The sequence below is a fragment of the Emys orbicularis genome, chromosome 20, assembly GCF_028017835.1.
Source record: "Emys orbicularis isolate rEmyOrb1 chromosome 20, rEmyOrb1.hap1, whole genome shotgun sequence".
Lineage (NCBI taxonomy): Eukaryota > Metazoa > Chordata > Testudines > Emydidae > Emys > Emys orbicularis.
In genome coordinates this window covers 16,343,387-16,363,131 of record NC_088702.1, presented here as the reverse complement: position 1 = coordinate 16,363,131, position 19,745 = coordinate 16,343,387, and the positions used below count along the sequence as shown (strand labels likewise).

General features: G+C 50.0%; 1 pseudogene; it reads left to right on the top strand.

The window, feature by feature from the left end:
- LOC135892673 (junctional adhesion molecule A-like) overlaps positions 1-19,305 on the top strand; it is an 80,262-nt pseudogene extending 60,957 nt beyond the window's left edge.
- Positions 19,306-19,745: the final 440 nt, after the last annotated feature.

Below are 19,745 nucleotides of genomic sequence, written 5' to 3'. Positions count from 1 at the left end.
TGGGGCAGTTGGTGACACTCGGTACACAAACCTCCCAGAAAGGAGAAACTACAGTGACCTAGCCAGAGGGCCAAGCCACCAGGAGGGAGCCATCGAGTTCAGGTAGAGAGAGTGTCATACAGTCAGCACTCGCAGGCAGGGGCTTCAGAAAGGCAGAGCTAATTCCAAGCTGCAGCCACAAGGAGGTGCCCCATTGGGGGTGAGAGCACACTCTGACAGTGTGGACACTTGTGGATGGGAGGGAAGAGGTAGATGTGGTATATCTTGAATTTAGTAAGGCTTTTGATACTGTCTTGCGTGACCTTCTCATAAACAAACTAGGAAAATACTACCTAGATGGAGCTACTATAAGGTGGGTGCATAACTGGTTGGAAAACTGTTCCCAGAGAATAGTTATCAGTGGATCACAGTCAAGCTGGAAGAGCATATCAAGGATCAGTTTTGGCTGCAAGGATCTAGTTCTATTCAATATCTTCATCAGTGATTTACATAATGGCATAGAGAGGACACTTATAAAGTTTGTGGACGATACCAAATTGGGAGGGATTGAAAGTGCTTTGGAGAATAGGATTAAAATTCAAAATGATCTGGACAAACTGGAGAAATGGTCTGAAATAAATAAGATAAAATTCAATAAGGACAAATTACACCCGGAGGAATTCTGCGCCAAAAAATAAAAAATTCTGCCCACAATGTTTGAAAATTCTGCAAAATTCTGCATATCTTATTTGTCAAAATAACACAATATAATCATGCCAGTTTCAATTATTTTGGTAATTTATTTCAAGATATCTGTCAGTATGTATAGACCAAAAAAAAAAAAAAAAAAAAAAGAAGAAGAAAAAAAAGAAAAGATTCTGGCAAAGTTGTTTTTGACAGATTCCTTACTAGGCATATTCATACAGAACTTTGTAAAAAGAACAGGAGTACTTGTGGCACCTTAGAGACTAACAAATTTATTAGAGCATAAGCTTTCGTGGGCTACAACCCACTTCTTCGGATGCAGTGGGTTGTAGCCCACGAAAGCTTATGCTCTAATAAATTTGTTAGTCTCTAAGGTGCCACAAGTACTCCTGTTCTTTTTGCGGATACAGACTAACACGGCTGCTACTCTGAAACAGAACTTTGTGTAATTCATTTATATTACAATACAGAACTGTAATTCCTGCACCTGTCAGAAGCAGGGCAAAGGCTTGGGGAGTCAGGGGTAACGGAGGACCTCAGGGAGAGAGAAGGAACCTAGGAGTGAAACTGGAGAGTGTTGGGTGTGGGTGGGAGGTTTTTCTTCATGGGGGGTGGGATTGTTAGGGTGTTGGGAAGCCTCCCCCATGCAGACTCTGGATGACCCCAAGCCTCTCCCATTCAGTCAGGCACATCTGCCCCGTCCCCAAACCCCTCATCCCCACGGGTCTCTGCAGCCTCCCTCCCCCCTCCCCAGGCTCAACGCTGTCACCCAACTAGCTCCTGAGCCCATGTGCCAGTCTGTCCTCCCTACAAGTCATTCTGAATCCCAGTCTGTGACCCCCCAGCAGCCCTGTGTGCCCCACTCTGTCCTAAACTGGCTCCACGGGCAAGGTGCTGCTCATGGGGGAATTCTGCATCACTGGCCATAGAATTTAGTATTTTCCCGCATAAAATACATTTTGCCTCAGAAGTGCTGCAATTCTGACTTTTGCACACCAGAGGCCGCTGTGGCACTATAACAGCAGGCATAAAGCAGCTGGCTGTTCTGGTATCACAGCGGCCTCTGGTGGGAAAAAGGCAGAACTGCAGCACTTCTTAGGAAAATGTTTTTTATGTGGGTAAATACAAAATTATGCGAGAATTTCCCCAGGAGTAACAAATGCAAAGTGCTCCACTTAGGAAAGAACCATCAGTTGCACACATAGAAGATGGAAATGACTGCCTAGGAAGGAGTACTGCAGAAAGGGTTTTGGAGGTCATAATGGATCACAAGCTAAATATGATTGAACAGTGTAACACTGTTGCTATTAGCAGGAGTGTTTTAAGCAAGGCACAAGAAGTAATTCTTCTGCTCTACTCTGCACTGATTAGGACTCAATTGGAATATTTTGTCCAGTTCTGGGTGCCACATTTCAGGAAAGATGTGGTCAAATTGGAGAAAGTCCAGAGAAGAGCAACAAACATGATTAAAGATCTAGAAAACATGACCTATGAGGAAAGATTGAAAAAATGGGTTTGTTTAGTCTGGAGAAGAGAAGACTGAGAGGGGACATGATAACAGTTTTCAAGTACATAAAAGGTTGTTTCAAGGAGGAGGGTGAACAAATTTTCTCCTTAATCTCTGAGGATAGGACAAAAAGCCGTGGGCTTAAATTGCAGCAAGGGAGGTTTAGTTTGGACGTTAGGAAAAACTTCCTAACTGTCCGGGTAGTTAATCACCAGAATAAATTGCTTAGGGAGGTTGTGGAATATCCATCATTGGAGATTTTTAAGAGCAGGTTACACAACGACCTGTCAGGAATGGTCTAGGTAATACTTAATCTTGCCATGATTGCATGGAACTTGACTAATGACCTCTCGAGGTACTTTCCAGTCCTATGATTCAGACACCTTCTCACACATCTGAAGTGTAACCACATCACCTCAGTCCTTAAATATCTCCATTGGCTCCCTGTTTATAGAAGAATGTGGTTACAATTCACCCTATATTTCAAAATCCTTCCATGCGCTGTCTGCAACTTTTCTGGATCACACAGGTGACTTTCCACAAATGTTTTAGAGAGATTAGAGACAATTTGAGAAACTCACCAGGACTTTCCCAGGGAATTGATTGCTGACCCTGAGGTTAATCTGATAAACCTTGATCTGTACAGGAGCGGTATTGTTCTCCTGGAAGTAGACTTTAAAGTCCACCAGTCCCTCTGCCTTCTCGCACAGAGCCGTGAGCTGGTAGTGTCAGGTGCCCTTGGAAGTCGTATCTCTGTCCATCAAAGGTGGCATAGCACAGATTCCTTGTCACAGAGCAGATGGCATAGCTGGAAGGGTAACAGCCCCGTACGCCATTCACTAGCCCGCATCTCTCTGAATGTTTGCATGTAGCACCCACACATTCGACTTGTCTAGTGGCTGCATTGCACATGCACCATGTCCCACATGCCTCTTCGATCCAGAAGCTCTCATTGGGGGCATGGGGCACCCTTTAAACTGGCACCCACAGTTGCCCTGTGGGATGCATTTGCCCTGGCTCAGCACAAAACCATCCTTACACTGGCAGCTTTCCACTCAGGGGTCTTGGCAGCTGCTGGGGACTGACTGGTCCACACACGTGGCTGGGCAGGCTGTTCCACAGAGCTGGTACTGGCTGTTCTCCAGGGGGCACTCCATGGCTGGAGAGTGAAGGACCCACAGATTTAGCAGCAAGTTCTCTCCATGAAAAAGCAGAATTTAAAATAGACAGAAAGGGACATCTCTAATGGGGCACAGAGAGCTCTCCAATCCCACTCACCTCAAGAAGAGTCAATGATGCTCATCACATTGCAGGAGGTGCCTGGCACCCTAAAGGATCAGGCCCATAAAGGGATGATTGACTTAAAAATTGGCATCAACTTATCTCAGACTCCCATGTGTCATCGGCAGATGTTATATATTCACAGTGAGAGCCACCTTAGAAATACCATAGACAGACAGGCAGAGATACTGTAGGTACAGTACAACCAAGAGTCCTCATATCCCAACCACTGCTCAAAGCACTAGGCCACACTCCCTCCTAAGGAGAAGAATAGAATGCAGGAGTGCTGACCCCCAGACCCGTTTATATAATGTTGGCATTCAAATCTGTACTCACGGCATCTGGCCAGCTGCCTCCATTCTCCAATCCTGACCCCCTCCAGCTGGCAGGCGTCCACGTAGGCCTTCAGGACCTCACACAGGGCCTTCCTGTAGTCGTCGTTGTGGCACAGATCGTACATGCAGTTGTCCAAGTAGACTGTAGGATCCACCTTGATGTGGCACTGGCTGAAGGGCCCATCTGAGACCTTGGTTATCAGGCCGCACGAGGCCTCCTCCTTGTACTTTCTGGCTATGCTGGGGGCACAGGGTCTGCAACCTCCAATGCAATTGTGCCAGCAAAACTGATCCTCATCTTCCACTTCCCAGTTTTGCTCCTGGAGTATGGCACTGGGATCCTGATCCTCGGCTGGGGTCCAGAAGTCATCGGAAGGGTCCCCATTATAATTGCTGCACAGACCGCACAGGCTCTCAGAGAAGTCATTAGGGACGGTGACCCTCAGGTGTTTGTTCCAGTCGTAGGACACTCTGAGGTTGAAGTTGGTGTGGAGGACGAGGGAGGTGTCGCTCTGATAGAGCCGAAGGGCCCCATTGTTGAGGGAGATGGGTAAGTGGGCCCTGGTGTTATTCACCTTCATGGTGAGAAAGAAAGGGCAAAGGTCACAATCGACGGCACTAGTCATTTACATTTCATTCTGACCTCTGCTCAGATTAGCAATGGGCCCCATCCAAAATTTTCAGTGAATCTGGTCCCAAATCGGAGCCAGAAATAGTTTATAGCATCATGTTAGATAGAACTGGCTGGAGAAAAGTAATTCTTTATGGTGGAGGATTTCAATATTTCGAAAATTGGTTCCGTCCCAATTTAGAATAAATCTAATCAATTGCAAAATTTTCTCTGAAGGGAAATGGAGACCCGGCTCTGAGGCAATCCTGCTGGCAAGATGCCAAAGAGCCAGGTCAGCAAGCTGGGAGAAAACCAGGTGGGTTTTGGAATTTGCATGGTTTCCATCAGAACATCATTGAAATTGGACCATCTCTTCAAAGCCTTTTGATTGTCACAAATTGGCAAATACTGAAGAAAAACTATTTCATTGGGATTTCAAAAGGACTAAGACTAGGAATTGGTGAGGCCAACCATGGGGGAGGGGGACGGCTCTGGTTAGAGCCTTTAGGGAGCCACCCCTGTGGGGGAGGGGTCTATGGTATTGCCAATCTCAAGAGATCAAAAATTGTGAGTCAGACCCTAAATCTCATGAAATCGGCCCCAAGAAATAAAGAGCTTCTTTTAAAAGGACTGCACTGTGAATTGCGGCCTGTCTTTTGATGTTAGAACTCTCCCGCCCACCTCAGTGCGTGTCTGTGACAATTCATGTTGCCCACTCTCCTAAGGGAAGGGGATTTTGGTCCCTGTTGCAGGAGCTGTCACCCCCACATTTGCCTGTCCCCTGTGCAGTAATTAATCCTGTCCCCCAGTTCCCCCTTCTATTCTCTCTGCACCCATTCCCCCCATCAGTTCAGCCACCTCAGTAACCCCCCATTGCCCACCCTCCATCGGTCCAGCCCCCCCACCCCACCCCAGCCCACATCCCCATCAGTCCAACACCCCCAGTTCAGCTCCCCATTCTCCACCCCAGCAGTACAGCTCCCCTCAGTTCAGCACCCCAGCCCCCACCTCCATCAATCCCCCGTCAGTTCAGCCCCAGCCTCCGCCCCAGCAATCCCAGACTCCCACCTGCTCAACTCAGCCCCCCACAGCCTCTCCTCTGCTCCTCCTGGGATTTTTCACCCCTCTCCCTCCCGTCCCAGGGAGGCCTGCAGTGGGTTGGGAGCAGCTCCTGGGGCTCCTCACCCCCATTTGCCCCTTCCCAGGGTGGGTGCTGTGGGTGGGGGAGGAGCATAGGAGCTGTCCCATCCCGTTGCTCATGGGACAGGGGAAGGGAGGGAGCGGCACCACCCTGGGCAGCTGGACTCTTTGCTCCCCCAATCAGAGCGGTGAGCGGAGAGGAGCGACTTTGCTGGCTCCCAGCGGGGCTGGACTTCACCAGGGGCCTGGAGCTTCTCGCGCCATCACCAGACAAGCCCCAGCCCCCCGGCAAAACCCCGGCACTTGTGAAAAAAACACAAGACTGGCAATGCTGGGCCTGTGTCAGCTGGAGCCATTAGGGAACAGCTCCTGAGGGAGAGGGGGCTGCATTGGTTAGAGCCATTAGGGAGCGGCCCCTGTGGGGGAGGGAGCTGCGTCCATTGGAGCCGTTAGGGAGCAGCTCCTGTGGGGGAGGGGGCTGCGTCGGTTGGAGCCGTTATCGAGCGGCTCCTGTGGGGGAGGGGGCCACGCTGGTTAGAGCCATTAGGGAGCGGCTCCTGTGGGGGACGGGGCTGTGTTGCTTGGAGCTGTTAGTGAGCAACTCTTGCGGGGGGGGGGGGAAGCCATGTCGGTTAGAGCCATTGGGGTGCAGCTCCTGTGGGGAGGGGGCCATGTTAGTTAATAATCACACTTACTATCTACCACAGCCAGAAAAATCTCATCTTACTGTGAGCACTGATTTAGCTGAATTCTCTGTCAATCTTGATATTGAATGGCAGGAATTCACCAATCACCTATTAAAAGGTAAAGAGGTAACACAGTTCCTAGAACAAACAAAAGGGAATGTGGGAAACCGAACCATCCATATTATGAATACAAACAGGGATATGTTAAGAATTGCCACTGCAGAGAGACAGATAACAGCTTACCATTGGTATGACATATTTTCCGGATGGTCCCCCACAACTACTGTAATGTTACATCCCCTACTATTGCCTTATTCCCTGAATAAGATCCTGCTGGTTTTCATTTTCTAAGTATAACAGCATGACTGCCTTCCCAGGGCTGGGGAGAGAACCGAAGAGTCCTGACTCCCAGCTCCCTGCTCCAACCCCTAGACTCCACTGCCCTTGCAGGGACACGGTTCATGGAACAAGCCTTGCACCATTAGTGCCTTTCGCCTTTCTACAGAGATTCATGTATTGCCATTGGCAAGTGACAACGGTCTGATCCAACATGGCTGATGAGAGCAGGGCATGGAGGAAGCGAACGGATAGGATTTAATACCCCAGCAGGGGGCAGTACCTTGTAATATATCCCCTTTTTGAAGCACCCTCAGATCTGCAGAGGCACGCAGCCCTGGCCATCAAAGAGGAAGCCATCATCGCACTGGCAGCCTTCGGCGCCGGTGTCTGGGCACTTCCTGGCATCGGTGATCCTGGCACAGGTGGTGGTGCAGAGGTCGGCGCACAGCTTGTAGTGACTGTTGGCCGGGCAGCTCAGAGCTAAAGCAGAGAGAGAAGTAATTGATGGCTGGAGAGATCTCACCCCACACCTTAGAGGGACAGACATGAAGGAGAGGAGAATCTAACAGGGACGAGAGGATCAGGTCACCTTTATAACGGAACATGAAGTTGTTGGTTCCCACCCAAAGGAGTCTCTCAAGAAGCCCAGCGGCCTGGAATGAGATACCTAGATACCTGCAGAGGGAGGGGAGCGAGTGGGACAGGCCCTTGTGCTACACCAGCATCACGGCACTTACTGCAGAAGGAGGTGCTCCTCCAGGGCTGGACGGTGACCCGGAACTCCTGGCAGGCTGTCACGTAGCTGTGGATGCTCTGGCACAGGACCTGGGAGTCCCCATTGCCCAGGCACAGATCATACAGACAGCTGTTGAAATACACAGTGGGGCTGACTGTGCTGTGGCAGGTGGCGAAGGGGCCATCGGGCACCGTGAGCAACCCGCAGTATTTGCGCTGTTTGAAGAAGTCCTTCTTCATCTCCTTGCAGACCAGACAGCTGTTCCTGGTGCATCCATCCTCACAGGCCACCCCCGGGATCGGGACTTTCCGGGCAGAACTGAACGCTGCCACGTTAGGGGCCGCCCTTCCATCGGGGAGCAGGAACTCGTCGTCCCAACGCCCGTTGTGGTTCCCGCACAGGCCGCACGTCTGGCCCTGGTAGTTCCCTGGGATGGTGACTCTGGCGTGGTAAACCAGGTCATAGCTCACAGTGAGGCCGAAGTCTGTTTGCACCAGCACGTTTCCACCATGCTGATATGCTTGGAGCTGCCCATCGGTCACGACCACAGGGAGGTTGTGAGACGCCCCGTCCACATGGAAGAGACGGAGCATTCCCTGTGAGTCGGGGGAGTGGATGCTGTAGGGGTGGGTTATGGGCACAAGATAGGGTCTCAGTGACACCTGGGCAAATCTGTAGTGACTCCACTGAACTCAATTATGTTATGGTCACTTCTGATTTCACTGACCCCAAGGTAAATCCAGGGTCACCTCTTCCAGTGTAATGGCATCAGGGCCTGATTCTGATATCAGTTCCCTGGGCTTACTCTGCAATCATCCACTGAGCGCAATGAGCTGAGGGCAGGATTCCGATCTCACTTGTCCCAGAGAAAATCCAGAGCGATTCTGCTTTCTTCAGCGGGATGCCTCTGGATTGGCCCTGGTGCCAATAAGGTCAGGATCAGAACCTGAGTGTCTGACCCCTCCTGCCTGCGCGCTCCTAATGAGTGACCCAGGAGACAAGTGCTCCTTGCATTGCCACATCAGTGGGGCTGCCCCATTGCAGGGTTCAGCCCCCTGGGAACATCTTGAGCAGGACTTACCATGACAAGCCCCTTCCTGTTCTGCAGCAGGGTGAGCGTGAGCCCGTAGACCTCCACGGACACCAGCTTGGTGACAGACATCTTCCCATTGCCCCAGGGCACATTCTCCACCTTCACGGCAAAGAATGTCAGGTTCCCGGTGTTGGTGCAGGTCTTGGCCAGGATGTAGGTGCAGGTGCCTTGGAAATCGAAGGCGACCCCATCGAAGGAGAGGTAGTGGGGGTCTCCGGCTGCGGAGCATGTTGCGGATCCGACAGGCTGGCATTTCCGGATGCCATCCCATCCTGGAGCCCTCACCCCTTCTGCATCCCACCCCCCTGACCCAGCCTGGAGCCCCTTCCAGTGCCCCAAAGCCCTCATCCCTGCCCGTACCCCCTCCTGCACCCCAACCCCCTGCAAGGGTGGGGGAGAGGGAGGGAGGGGGAATGGAGTGAGCCGGGCAGGGCGTTGGAGTAGGGGTGGGGCAGGGGTGTTCGGTTTTCTGCTATTAGAAAGTTGACAACCCTAGCTGTGGGGATGTGTGGGGGGCAGACTCACTCTCCAGCCTGCTCCACCACACCAGGGCCGGGATTAAGGTTTTAGTGCTGGGGTGCTGCTGCAGGTGGTTGGTGCCCCCTCAGTAGCTTAGTATAGTTCACCCATTGAATTGGGAGGCTTCCTCCACCCCCGGTTATTTTCCTAAAGAAGCATTGATTTTTAGTAATTGATATTCATTAAAATGTGTTCAATTGCAACTAAATATAGCTTTACCCCAAGTTTGCTGGTGCTCTTTGCTAAGCAGGTGGATCCACATTTAGTTAAGCAATTATATAGCTTAACATACAGTTCTTCAAATTCTTAAAGTTTACATTTTTTATTGTTTGAAAATGGGGAATTATGCATTTCTTATTTACTTGATTTAACTTTTATTGTGATTGATTTGTGTCAAACTCTGGAGATCGGAATTCAAATAAAAAGGCACAAACTCAGCATTTAAACGTTTTTTAAGCAGTTAAATAAAACCACCTTACGTGCACTGGATAAATAAGAAAAGTTTGACAGTATGTTTAGCATTTAAAACTAATTTATTAAACAAAGTATAACTTTAGTGAATTGAACTGATTGTTTCTGGTCACCATGGCAAGATTTTAGAGCTAGTAGATCTCATTCTCTTACATCTACTTTTTATTCATAGTCTGCAAGAAGAAAACAAGCTTTTCTGCTTTTTCAGCTCCCAATCGGTTTAATGAATGAACGACTCATTCAGATGAATTAGTTAATAAACTGAAAATAGGGGAAAAAATTCTCTCAGCAGTAGCTTCTTCTGCATGTGCAGTCCAAAGCTGGTTCAGCATGTCAGTAAACTCTGGTTTCAAGACCTTAGCCAGTGACTTCCACCAGTTCAGACTTTCATTAAAACTTCAGCAGTGAACATACTGTTCCTTTTTAAAAAAAATTTAATTTAAATTATTTTAATAGACTATAGTAAGTTTGGCCTTAATACAGGTTGTAATAATTTCAAATTTATTTTTAAATAGGTTTATTTTTGAAAATAATTCTGTATCCAATTTAAATGAGACTTTTTTTTAATCATTGATTTTTATCCACCCTGATCCGAAGTGAGGTCTTTAGCTTGGGTCCTTCTGAACCAGTTCAGTCCGTAACTTCTCAATATGGGCAGGAAGCCACAGGCATTGGCAGCAGTTACCCCGATTCAGCTACTTTCCCACAATGCAGTGCTTCACATCTGGAAATTAGCCAGAAGCGCCTTCTCCTAGTAACCGAGCTGGACCCTCTGGGGTAGGTGTTTCAGGAATCCCAGCATGCACTGATGCTACCATGGCTGAGCTGTGGTGTACAGATGTGCTGAGGTGTTACGAAGACAGGCGAGAACCAACCAGCCATTTTGTGTCCTCTGTCCTAGCAGATGGGTTCCTCGCCTTCTGCAGACCCCATTGTCGCTCAGCCATATCAGCTGAACAGTTTGAGAACAGTCTTTTAATGTGACTGGTGTAACCACACACAGCGTTCTAGATTGCTTTGCCTGGAATCAGCTTTCCCACTGCTAACTCATTTCTTAAAAGCACTGAGCACTCGTGGGAAAAGCTACGCGGAAAGAAATGGGGTGGAATAACCTCCTTACTAACTAGTTCATATCTGCCAGCAGCACAGCATAACAGAACCCATTCCTTAAACCCTGCAACAAACCCCTCCATCCCCCGGCCAGCTGTGATTGGGCTGGCTTGGCTATTGGACATAGGGGCATGTAGCTTCCTTTTGCAATGGGGAGACCTCTTGTTGTATTTGAACTGAATCCCATTTAATCAGCTCTTCTCCTTACCGTGCTCTCTGCTCTGAGGCTGGTTCTTGGGGCTGCCCTTCCCCCCCTTCTCCACACCAGCAGCCTGTTCTGGCTCTCACTTGGATTCCTCCACCTCCAAGTGCTCTCAGCTTCTCACTGTCTCCCCTTTCTCTGCAGAGCCCTACAAAGACCGTGCTCAGTTCACAGCCACGGGGATTCGTTTCACTTCGGTGACTCGGAAGGACATGGGGAAGTACATCTGCGAGGTCCTCTGGACTGGGAGCGGGGGCATTGGCCGACTAAATAAGTCAGAAGTTGACCTCATCGTCCAAGGTACTATTGCCTTTCTGTAATTACAACTTGGGACCGGTTGCCATGGCTAAAGTTCCAGGCCTTCTAGTCTCGGAGAGAGGGGGCCCCTGGGGGCATGTTGCTAACTGTGGGCAAGGAGTGTGTTTTCATAGAGTTTAAGATTCGAAGGGAGCACTATGAACTTCTAACCTGCGTGGCACAGACCGGGGAACCTCCCCACTGACTCCTGCCGCAAGGAGGGTATTATTTTTCCCTACTAAGAGTCCAATGGCTTATTTGAACAATGTTGCTCTCCGCACACCACGGCATCATCAGTGGATAGCAAACTAGCCTGAGGTCACTGAAACAAGACTCTTTCCACATTGGACTTAGACTGTAGGGAAGCCTCAATCGTCTAAACCTGGTTCTCTGAAATTCTCACCCATGTCCCCTGACCACGGACCTGCAGGGCCAGAGCGGCGCATGAATGGAGCTTTAGGGCCTTCCTGAGAGCAGCGTCAGTCCTGCTGGAATAGAGCCATGGAATAAGGCTGCTTTGGGCAGTGGCAAGTATCCTGTAATCCAGTCAGGCTAGCCAGGTTCGAAGGGGGGCCCTGGGGAAAGCCTAATGCCCAGATTATCCAATGGTTTCAAAAGCCTCCAGTTCTGTTGGCTCCGCATCTTCAGAACCGTTAAACACAACTGGTTCTCGAGGACTGCCTCGCACAGGTAAATGCATAGCCCATTATGTGGCAAAGAAGAAACAATCCTAGCTACATGGGGGCACTGTTATTTCTGTAACACGCACTCAGGAAGTCTGACACTGTAACTGTTCCCCCTGCTGACGTGGGCAAGTCCATGCTTATCTTGCATTACATGCGAATGGCATTTAAGCAGAGATCCCCTTCATACAGATGTGCTGTCAGTCCACTTTTTCACACCTTGAAGACTCACTGTCAGCACCAATCTGAACCTTGGGTGTATTGTCTGCAGAGACCAATGGAGACTGTCCTCACCCCAGAAATGGTCCCTTCATGGCTGGGCTGAGGTCCCTGGCAAAAGATTAGGGGGGGAAGATTGCACTACTTTTACAGTGCCTGTTCTGTGGCCGTACCCAGAGCCTCACTCACAAATGCTGTCAGTCTAGCACCTTTCACCAGCGCTGCGAAATCAGTCACCGAATGGGAGCCCAGTGTTGGACCAAACTCTGTTTCCTTCCTTCAGGATTGCAGCAGTTTTGGTCAAACATTTTGTTTCGACAAGTTGCTCCATCAAAGTGGGAGGGACACTGGTTTCACCCACACGGCCAGCATCGCACCTTTCACCTGTCAGCAGGGTGGCTACTGCCAGCAGCAGGGCTCGTAGTCAAAGCGTTAATTTCTGGTCAGTGACACTTCTCCCCATGTGCACTTGCCATTTATGTTGAACGCCGGGCACCTGATTCTGTCTCCCTGCTCTTCGTACAGTCGTTTGCACCAGAACACCGAGAGCTGCTCTGATCTAGTTGCATTCCACACCCATTTTATTGTGGTGTAAATGACTGCCCAGGGAGCAGGGCAATGGAAGAGCCAGCCCAGTGAGTGCCATTAATCCTCTCTTGAATTAAAGGGCAGCTGGTGCAGAACCCACGCAAGGAACTGCTGCTCTCTGTGGAATGTGTCCCAGGAGATCCAGACAATAGTGTGGCTGGATTTTAAAGAAAAGTCCACTCCTATTTGTAGTTGTGCTGACATGAGTATAATCAAGCTTCAGGGCAGCACAGGATCTCTGCATGGGTCAGGAAGGAACCGCTTTTCACTCCTTCCCCATCACAATTAAAGGTGCGTTGTCGGGGAATGACAGTTACACTGGCCTGAGCTCTGGAACGTCACTGATCAGCCCTGGAGCAGTGCCAAGAAAGCCCTGTCAATGGAAGGGGGCCCAGCCACTGACTTAGTTCACGAGTCAACGGACTATCAAGCTAGACATGGATGCTGCTTACCACTTACTTCACTTAAAATGAGCTGGCCATTTGTTTGCCTTCATGTCACTTAGCCGGTCCTCTATTAACCCATGACTGACTGGATTAGACTAAACGCAACTTAACAAATGCAGATGACCGCGTCTTGGGTGTGTTTAGGGCAGGGGGTCACAGCGGTGGGTTCAAGGGTCATCTGTAACATGTGCCTCTTTGCCTTGTGCTGACATGCATGGAAACAGATGGCTCTCCACCTCCTACCTGCCAATGCTACAGGTACGACGTCCTTATGACCTCCAACCCCAAGGTCAACGAGAAATTCAGGAACTCCTGCTACGCGATCGACACCAAGACAGGAGTGCTGGTATGCACGGGGCAGGGGGCTGCTTGACTCGTGGGGAGTTTACGCCTCTGTCTATGCCTCCCTCACGCCTTCTTTCCCACTCCAGATGAATGAGCCCGTAACCAGCTTCGACACGGGGGATTATTTTTGCGAGGCTCAGAACAACGTTGGGACCACTCAGAAATCGGAAGCCATCCACTTGGACGCCAGTAAGGAAATGGGGACTTGCAGAGCCTGCGTGTGGGTGGGTGGTTGCGTGCGCACGTCCGCACTGGGCTCTTTGGAAGTCACTTGCAAGCTTACAATAGACGGTGGTGTTACTGCCCCTTCCCTGGCCTCCTGCAACTACATCCTGTACTGGCTGCCATAGATTAAAGATTGGACAGTGCCCAAGCGTCTTGATGGGAAAACAGGCATGTGCTTTGCTGCAAGGGCTGGGGAGAGCCTGGAACCAGAAGCCCATTGGGCTGCCCTGCTAAAAGAGCAACCTTCGCAGAGAATGGAGTCTCCTGAGAGCCGACAAGTGGTTTTTGGCGTATCCTGCCTCCTACGTGACCTCCGGAGCTGGGCCTCGGTACAGACCCGGAGGAGGCTCCTGCCCTAGCCTAGTGCACCCTGGGATTGGGAGTGACTGAAGTTGGGGATAGGTGTGTTTGCTGGGCCCAGCTCCGATGACAAGCATTCCAACCCTCCCCTCCTCTGAAAAGCTACCGTGCCGTCAGCCCCCGTTCCCTGGAGCTGCCCTCTTCCTCTTGCACTCAGCCCCTCCCATGACCCTAGATGCTGAACTGGTTGAGTTAAAGCTGAGACTGTAACTCGACCTATTCAAACTGAGCTGAAGGCTTTAGACTGTCTACATTGGTGCCAAATGGGATTTTCAGTTGGGGTTAAACTCCATAGGGAAAACAGTGGGTTTTTTTCCTATCTACACAGCATCCGTCCTGGTATAACTCTGCGTGAGGCGGTGCGGGAGTGGGGATGTGATTTTTATTTTTACAGATAGTCATTCTGGCACAATCCCAGTTGTGGATGCAGTTATACTGGTGTGAGGGTGCCTCAGACTGGGGTGACTTATTCCCTTTCCTGTACTGACATCGTTAAACTGGGACAACTCTTGTGTGTAGACAGAGCCCCTTGGCTAGACAAGGGCTACACTACAGCACGACCTGCTGATGTGACTGTGGAGGTGGTAAGCTACATCCACACTGGGTGGGGTTTCAAATCGGCTGAGCTACCCCCGTGCCTTTTTTAAACCTTTCCCCCTCGTCTAGACAAAGCTGCAGGTGCTAGAGCAATGCTGGGAGATCTCCCCCCAATAAGCCTCAGTACTGGACTCGGCCGTGTCTACAGGTCCAGGGCCAGCTGTGGGGAAAATTCACTTCCACGCTCTGTATCCAGGTCTCTTTCTCTCTCTCTCTCTGTGTGCCCTTGAATACAGCCCGCAGCAGTCAGAGTTTACAGTGTGTGAACGAGAGCAGAATTTGGCACGCACACCCCCCCGGTGTCTTGCACAGCCTGAACCCTGCTCCAGCATGTCAGGAGCAAATGAATCCTGTGTCTGGAAAATCAATGGTTAAAGGAATAACCCGGCTCTGCTGTTGCCTTATAGGGGCCGGATTTTGCCCATGAGTGACTCCTACTAAAGACAAGGGGCCTGATTCTTGTGTCAGTTCAGGGCACCTGCACCTCACTGGCCCAGCAAGGGTACCCGGTCTGACTTGCAGCTCCCCCGGTTGTCATCTCTCTAGGGTGGAGACATGGGTCTCTCTCCTTGCTGGCTGGGGTCTCTCCAGGCTGCTGCAGCTCCCTGCCTTCCCTGTGTTGGGTTAGTCTGCCCAAGCAGGCCTGCTGGCTTTCCCCTCAGAGACTAATAACAGTGGAATTGCTACAATTATAAGTTACCGCATGGTTCTTCAGTGCTTAATTTGTAATGAAATGCCAGGGCTCATAGGCGCTGACTCCGTGGGTGCTCTGGGGCTGGAGCATCCATGGTGAAAAACTAGCGGGTGGTTAGCACCCACTGGCAGCCAAGCTCTCCTCGCCTCCTCCTCCCCTGAGTGCACTGTGTCCCCACTCCTCTGCCTACCTCCCAGCGCTTCCTGCTGCCTAACAGCTGTTTGGCGGTGCTTTGGACTTTCCGGGAGGGAGGGGGCGGAGCGGGGAGGAGGCGGAGAAAAGGCAGGGTGGGGACTTGGGGGAAGGGGGTGGAATGGGGGCGGGGACTTTGGGGAAGGGGGTGGGGTGAGGGTGGTGTAGGGGTGGGCCGGGGCCAGGGCAGGGGGCAGGTCGAACACCCACCTGGCAAAGGGGAAGTTGGCTCAAGCAATTTTTTTTTTTTTACTTTCATAACTCATGAGGCAAGCCCGGAGATGCCGGGGCTCTGAACTGCCAGGCCCGGAGATGCCGGGGCTCAGCCCTGGCAAGCCCTGGCGCTAATTAGGCACTGCAGTTCTTCCTACATGAGCCTATTAATTTTTGAGGCAAAAGTGTTGCAGAGAAAACATATGAAAAAACAATTAAAAAACCTAAACGCCTGCTAATAAGCTTACCAGAGATCACCCCCTCCAATGTAGGCTTTGGTAGGAGCAGCCCTTCCCAGCCCCGCCCAGGGGTTTCCCTGCGGTGTCAAGTTCATCCCGCTCTCTGTTCAGAAGAGAACACTGAGAGTCACTCCTTTATCCAGTTGGGTTCTTTGAAGTGACCTTGAACAGATAATCCACCAGACAACACGATCTCTGCTCCAAGTGCAGCTTCTAAAGCAGTGGTTCCCAAACTGGGGTTTGTGAACCCCTGGGGGTTCGCGAAATGTTACAGGGGGTTCTCGGGGGGGGGGGGGGAATTCCCTAATGGCAGGCAGAGCTGTCCCCAGGGATCCCGAGCAGCACAGGGCCAGTAGCCCGGAGCCCCTGGACTTCCAAGACCAAAGCAGATAAAGCAAGCATATCTATCACACTGAGGAGATTTAAACTTCAAGACTCCTTATAAGAAATGGAAAGGGAGGTGGATATTTTTTGCTGTTTTTTTAAATTAAATAGGCAGCTAGTATTGTTTTTAAAATTATTATGAAGAACAAGTTTAAGCTTTGTTGTAACATGCGTTGTTTGCCTGGACTGCTCAAGACCTGAATGCTTGTGTAGGAGGAACTCTTTGAGTTGGCTTCTTAAATACAGTACCTTCCTGCTGTTTCACATCTGATGCTCCTTGATGAAACATAGGAGCCTTGTCTTATAACAGGCTTATTCAAAGTGATACAAGCTATGAAAGTGAGATCTTGAAAGAGTGTTGCTGTTTTCATAATGTAATAAACATGCTGTAATGATAAATAATAAATAGTGTGTAATAAGCATGCCATAAAAACAAATTTTATATTTCCAAGATCACTGCTTTTATAATTTATACTCAGGTAAAGGAGAAAATTCCTGGAAATATTCATTTTTAGGAGGGGGTTCGCAAGACTTGACATTTTAGTGAAAGGGGTTCACAGGTTGTTAAAGTTTGGGAATCACTGTTCTAAAGGATAGATGGAGGTGGGTCGTTTGCATTTCCTTCAGCCTCCAAGTATTTCCTGGGAAATCCACTTCCCATGTATTGTCCCAAAACATCCCCTGAAGTTTCTAATATCGTCCAGAAATTGTGTTAGTCAAGGCCATCCTCCAAGAGAAGTGCCGTACAATCCCTGGACTCCCAAAATACTTAAACTTAAGTTGGTTGGGTTTAATGTAATTCCAATTTTGCCCAAGAGATTGTGTAAATCAGAATTCTGACAGATATGACAAAGGCCCTTTTATACGGCACTGGCCCTGGTGGTGTAAAGTTCAGTTTCTCACTGAGAGCAGTGTACAGGGCCTCAGTGTAGCTAGGAATCATCTCACACGGGGAGGAGACTAGACCATGTGAGGGGCTGCAAGGGCTGATCTGCTGCAGCCTGTGGATGACCCCCCGACTCTCCGTCCCTGTGATTGGGGGAGCAGAGGGGTTTGCCCCTGGTTGCTGGGGGCGGAGGCTTGCTGGGGGAGCGGAAGAAGTGACTGCTGGTTTCTGCATTCCACAAAGGAAACATCATTTCCCACAAGGACATGAAAGCACTGGTCGACAGCGGGAATGCTCGGATTATCGACGTGAGGAGGTGGCGAACGGCCATATCGCCAACTCGGTCAATATTCCAGGTGAGGGTTTGCTGTGGGTGCCAGCAACCAGGGCTTCGATTGCACTTAGAGGGAGCGTCCCTCCCACTGCAGAGGGCAACATGTAGTGTCACAGACCAGGGCATGAGCGGTCAGGCCTAGCGGTCAGAGCCAAGGGTCAAAGCTGGAGTCAGGAACTGAGCAGGGCTGGAGCAGGACTGGAAACAAGGCGGGCACAGGAGTGATCGCAGCTGTGGGCAGAAGCATGGAGGAGTCAGCGACCTGCCGCTGAGTTTAAATGCAGCTCCGTAGTCTCCTTGCAGCCAATGGAAGAGCCAATCAGGCGACTCTGCCACAGCCCAGCTGGGCTCATTAGCCTGCCTGAGGGCTGAGCCAGCCAGCCCCAGGTCAGCTGCAAGGACTCCAGGCCCATCGTTCCTGATACATAGCACTAGAGCCCTGGAGAAAGTGGAATTAGTAACTCAGCAGGGGGCGCTCTTTCTTCCCTGCTCTCCAGTGTGCTGGGGAAGTGACATGAGACCAAAGCTGGATCAATGAAGACCCTACTTGTGCACAAGCAGATGGGTGTGTAGAGGGCTTTCCCTTCACCCCCTCCCCTGGTTCTTGTCCCACAGACAGAAAGCAGAAGACCAGAAGTCCGAAGTGCAGGCAATGTGATGTTTATTGGGGTTGGTTTTAAGGCAGCATGTCAATAACTTTGACACTGCAGAGCCTTGTTCCCCAGTGTTCCGTTCTCTCCCCACTTTAGCAGGCAGCATTATACCTGCAATGCACGCTTGGGGTCCCCCCCCCCCTTACAATTGATGGTCATGTTCCGTTTTGGGGGTCATGAGTCTGGGGGTTTGGTCCCACCTCTTTTGTATCCCATGGGAGGGGTAAGGAGTGAGGTTGTGGTACAGTCAGGAACAGGTGCACTTTTTTTTTTTTTTTTGCCTTTTAGTGTGTTATACCTTCCCCCCAATCCCCTCCTGCCCTTCCCAACGGGTTGTTTGACCTTCCCTTAAGATAGAGGTTGAGGCAGTGTTAACATGTGCACTCCTATATTATACTTTCATTATACCCAGTAACACTTCAACTGTTCTTATCTGTTCCCATTATACTAACAAACGTATCTGGCTAGGCAGAAGCAACATGCACAGTGTCTGTCCTTTGTTTACACATATTAGTAAGAATATAAATGTATCAAAAATTAAATGAGCAAACAAATCTAAAATTCTATCTCAGGCAAAAATACAGGCCTGAATTCTGCATTATTACTAGCACTCCTAATAGGGTGTAACCCTGGCCAAATTCCAGCTTGGGGAATTCTCTCCTTCCTTAAACTACCTTGGTGGTTTTAAATGGATGCAGGATTCTACTTCACTTCCTGTTCTAAACGGACGTGCAGAGTTTCCGTGTCTTGCTCATTTGCTGTGTTCCACCACAGAAGGTGCTGCATTTCAGGAGTGGGAAAAGTGGTAGCTTGTGTCCCTTTATAAAGAACGTGGGACTTGCATGCATAAACATAAGAGCATCATCGCCTGTATTTATGGAGCAGTGTAGCAGTCGCCCACAATCATCATCATCAGGGTTTAACTCTGCAACTTCAGCATCAAGATACAGACCTTTACCACTTGAGCTAAAGGAGTAACTCCATTAGCTAGTGTCACATCCCCATCTAGTGGAGATGTGATACACCAACACTGCTGATTGCGATCATCTCTCTCTCTTTCCCCCACCCAGTGGCAGAAGTCGAGGAAGCCCTGAAGATGGACCCTGAGACGTTTAAGATGAAATATGGCATGGACAAGCCACGGATGGATGACGAGAACTTGATCTTCTACTGCCAGAGGGGCAGGAGAGCGGCTCAGGCCACAAAGATCGCCATAACCCTTGGCTACGCCAAGTGAGCCTGCCCCTCCACCTTGGGCTCTTGTACCATGGGGCACTAGACCCTCAGGGAGATTGTGAATGTACCATGGGCTCTGTGGGTTTGGAGGCAAGGGGTGTAGGTGCTTAAAATGCCCTGGGTCCTATGGACTCCAGCCCTTCTGAGCGCCCCCCTAAGCTCTCACGTATAGGGTTATTAATAGAGAAATCAGTGGGTCGGGTGGAGAAGGAGAGGGCTCAGATATCCCTCAGCACCGATCTTGCTTATACTGGTGTATTCTGGAGTAAACCCACTGGAGGGGATGGTGGTACTCCAGATTCTCACCAAGGCCACAGAGACAAAGTCTTGGTTAGCTACTGAGAGAGAGGACAGAGTAATTCCTAGCTAACTGTTGAGCAATAGTCAACATGGTTTCTGTAAAGGGAAATCGTGTCTTACTAATCTATTAGAGTTCTTTGA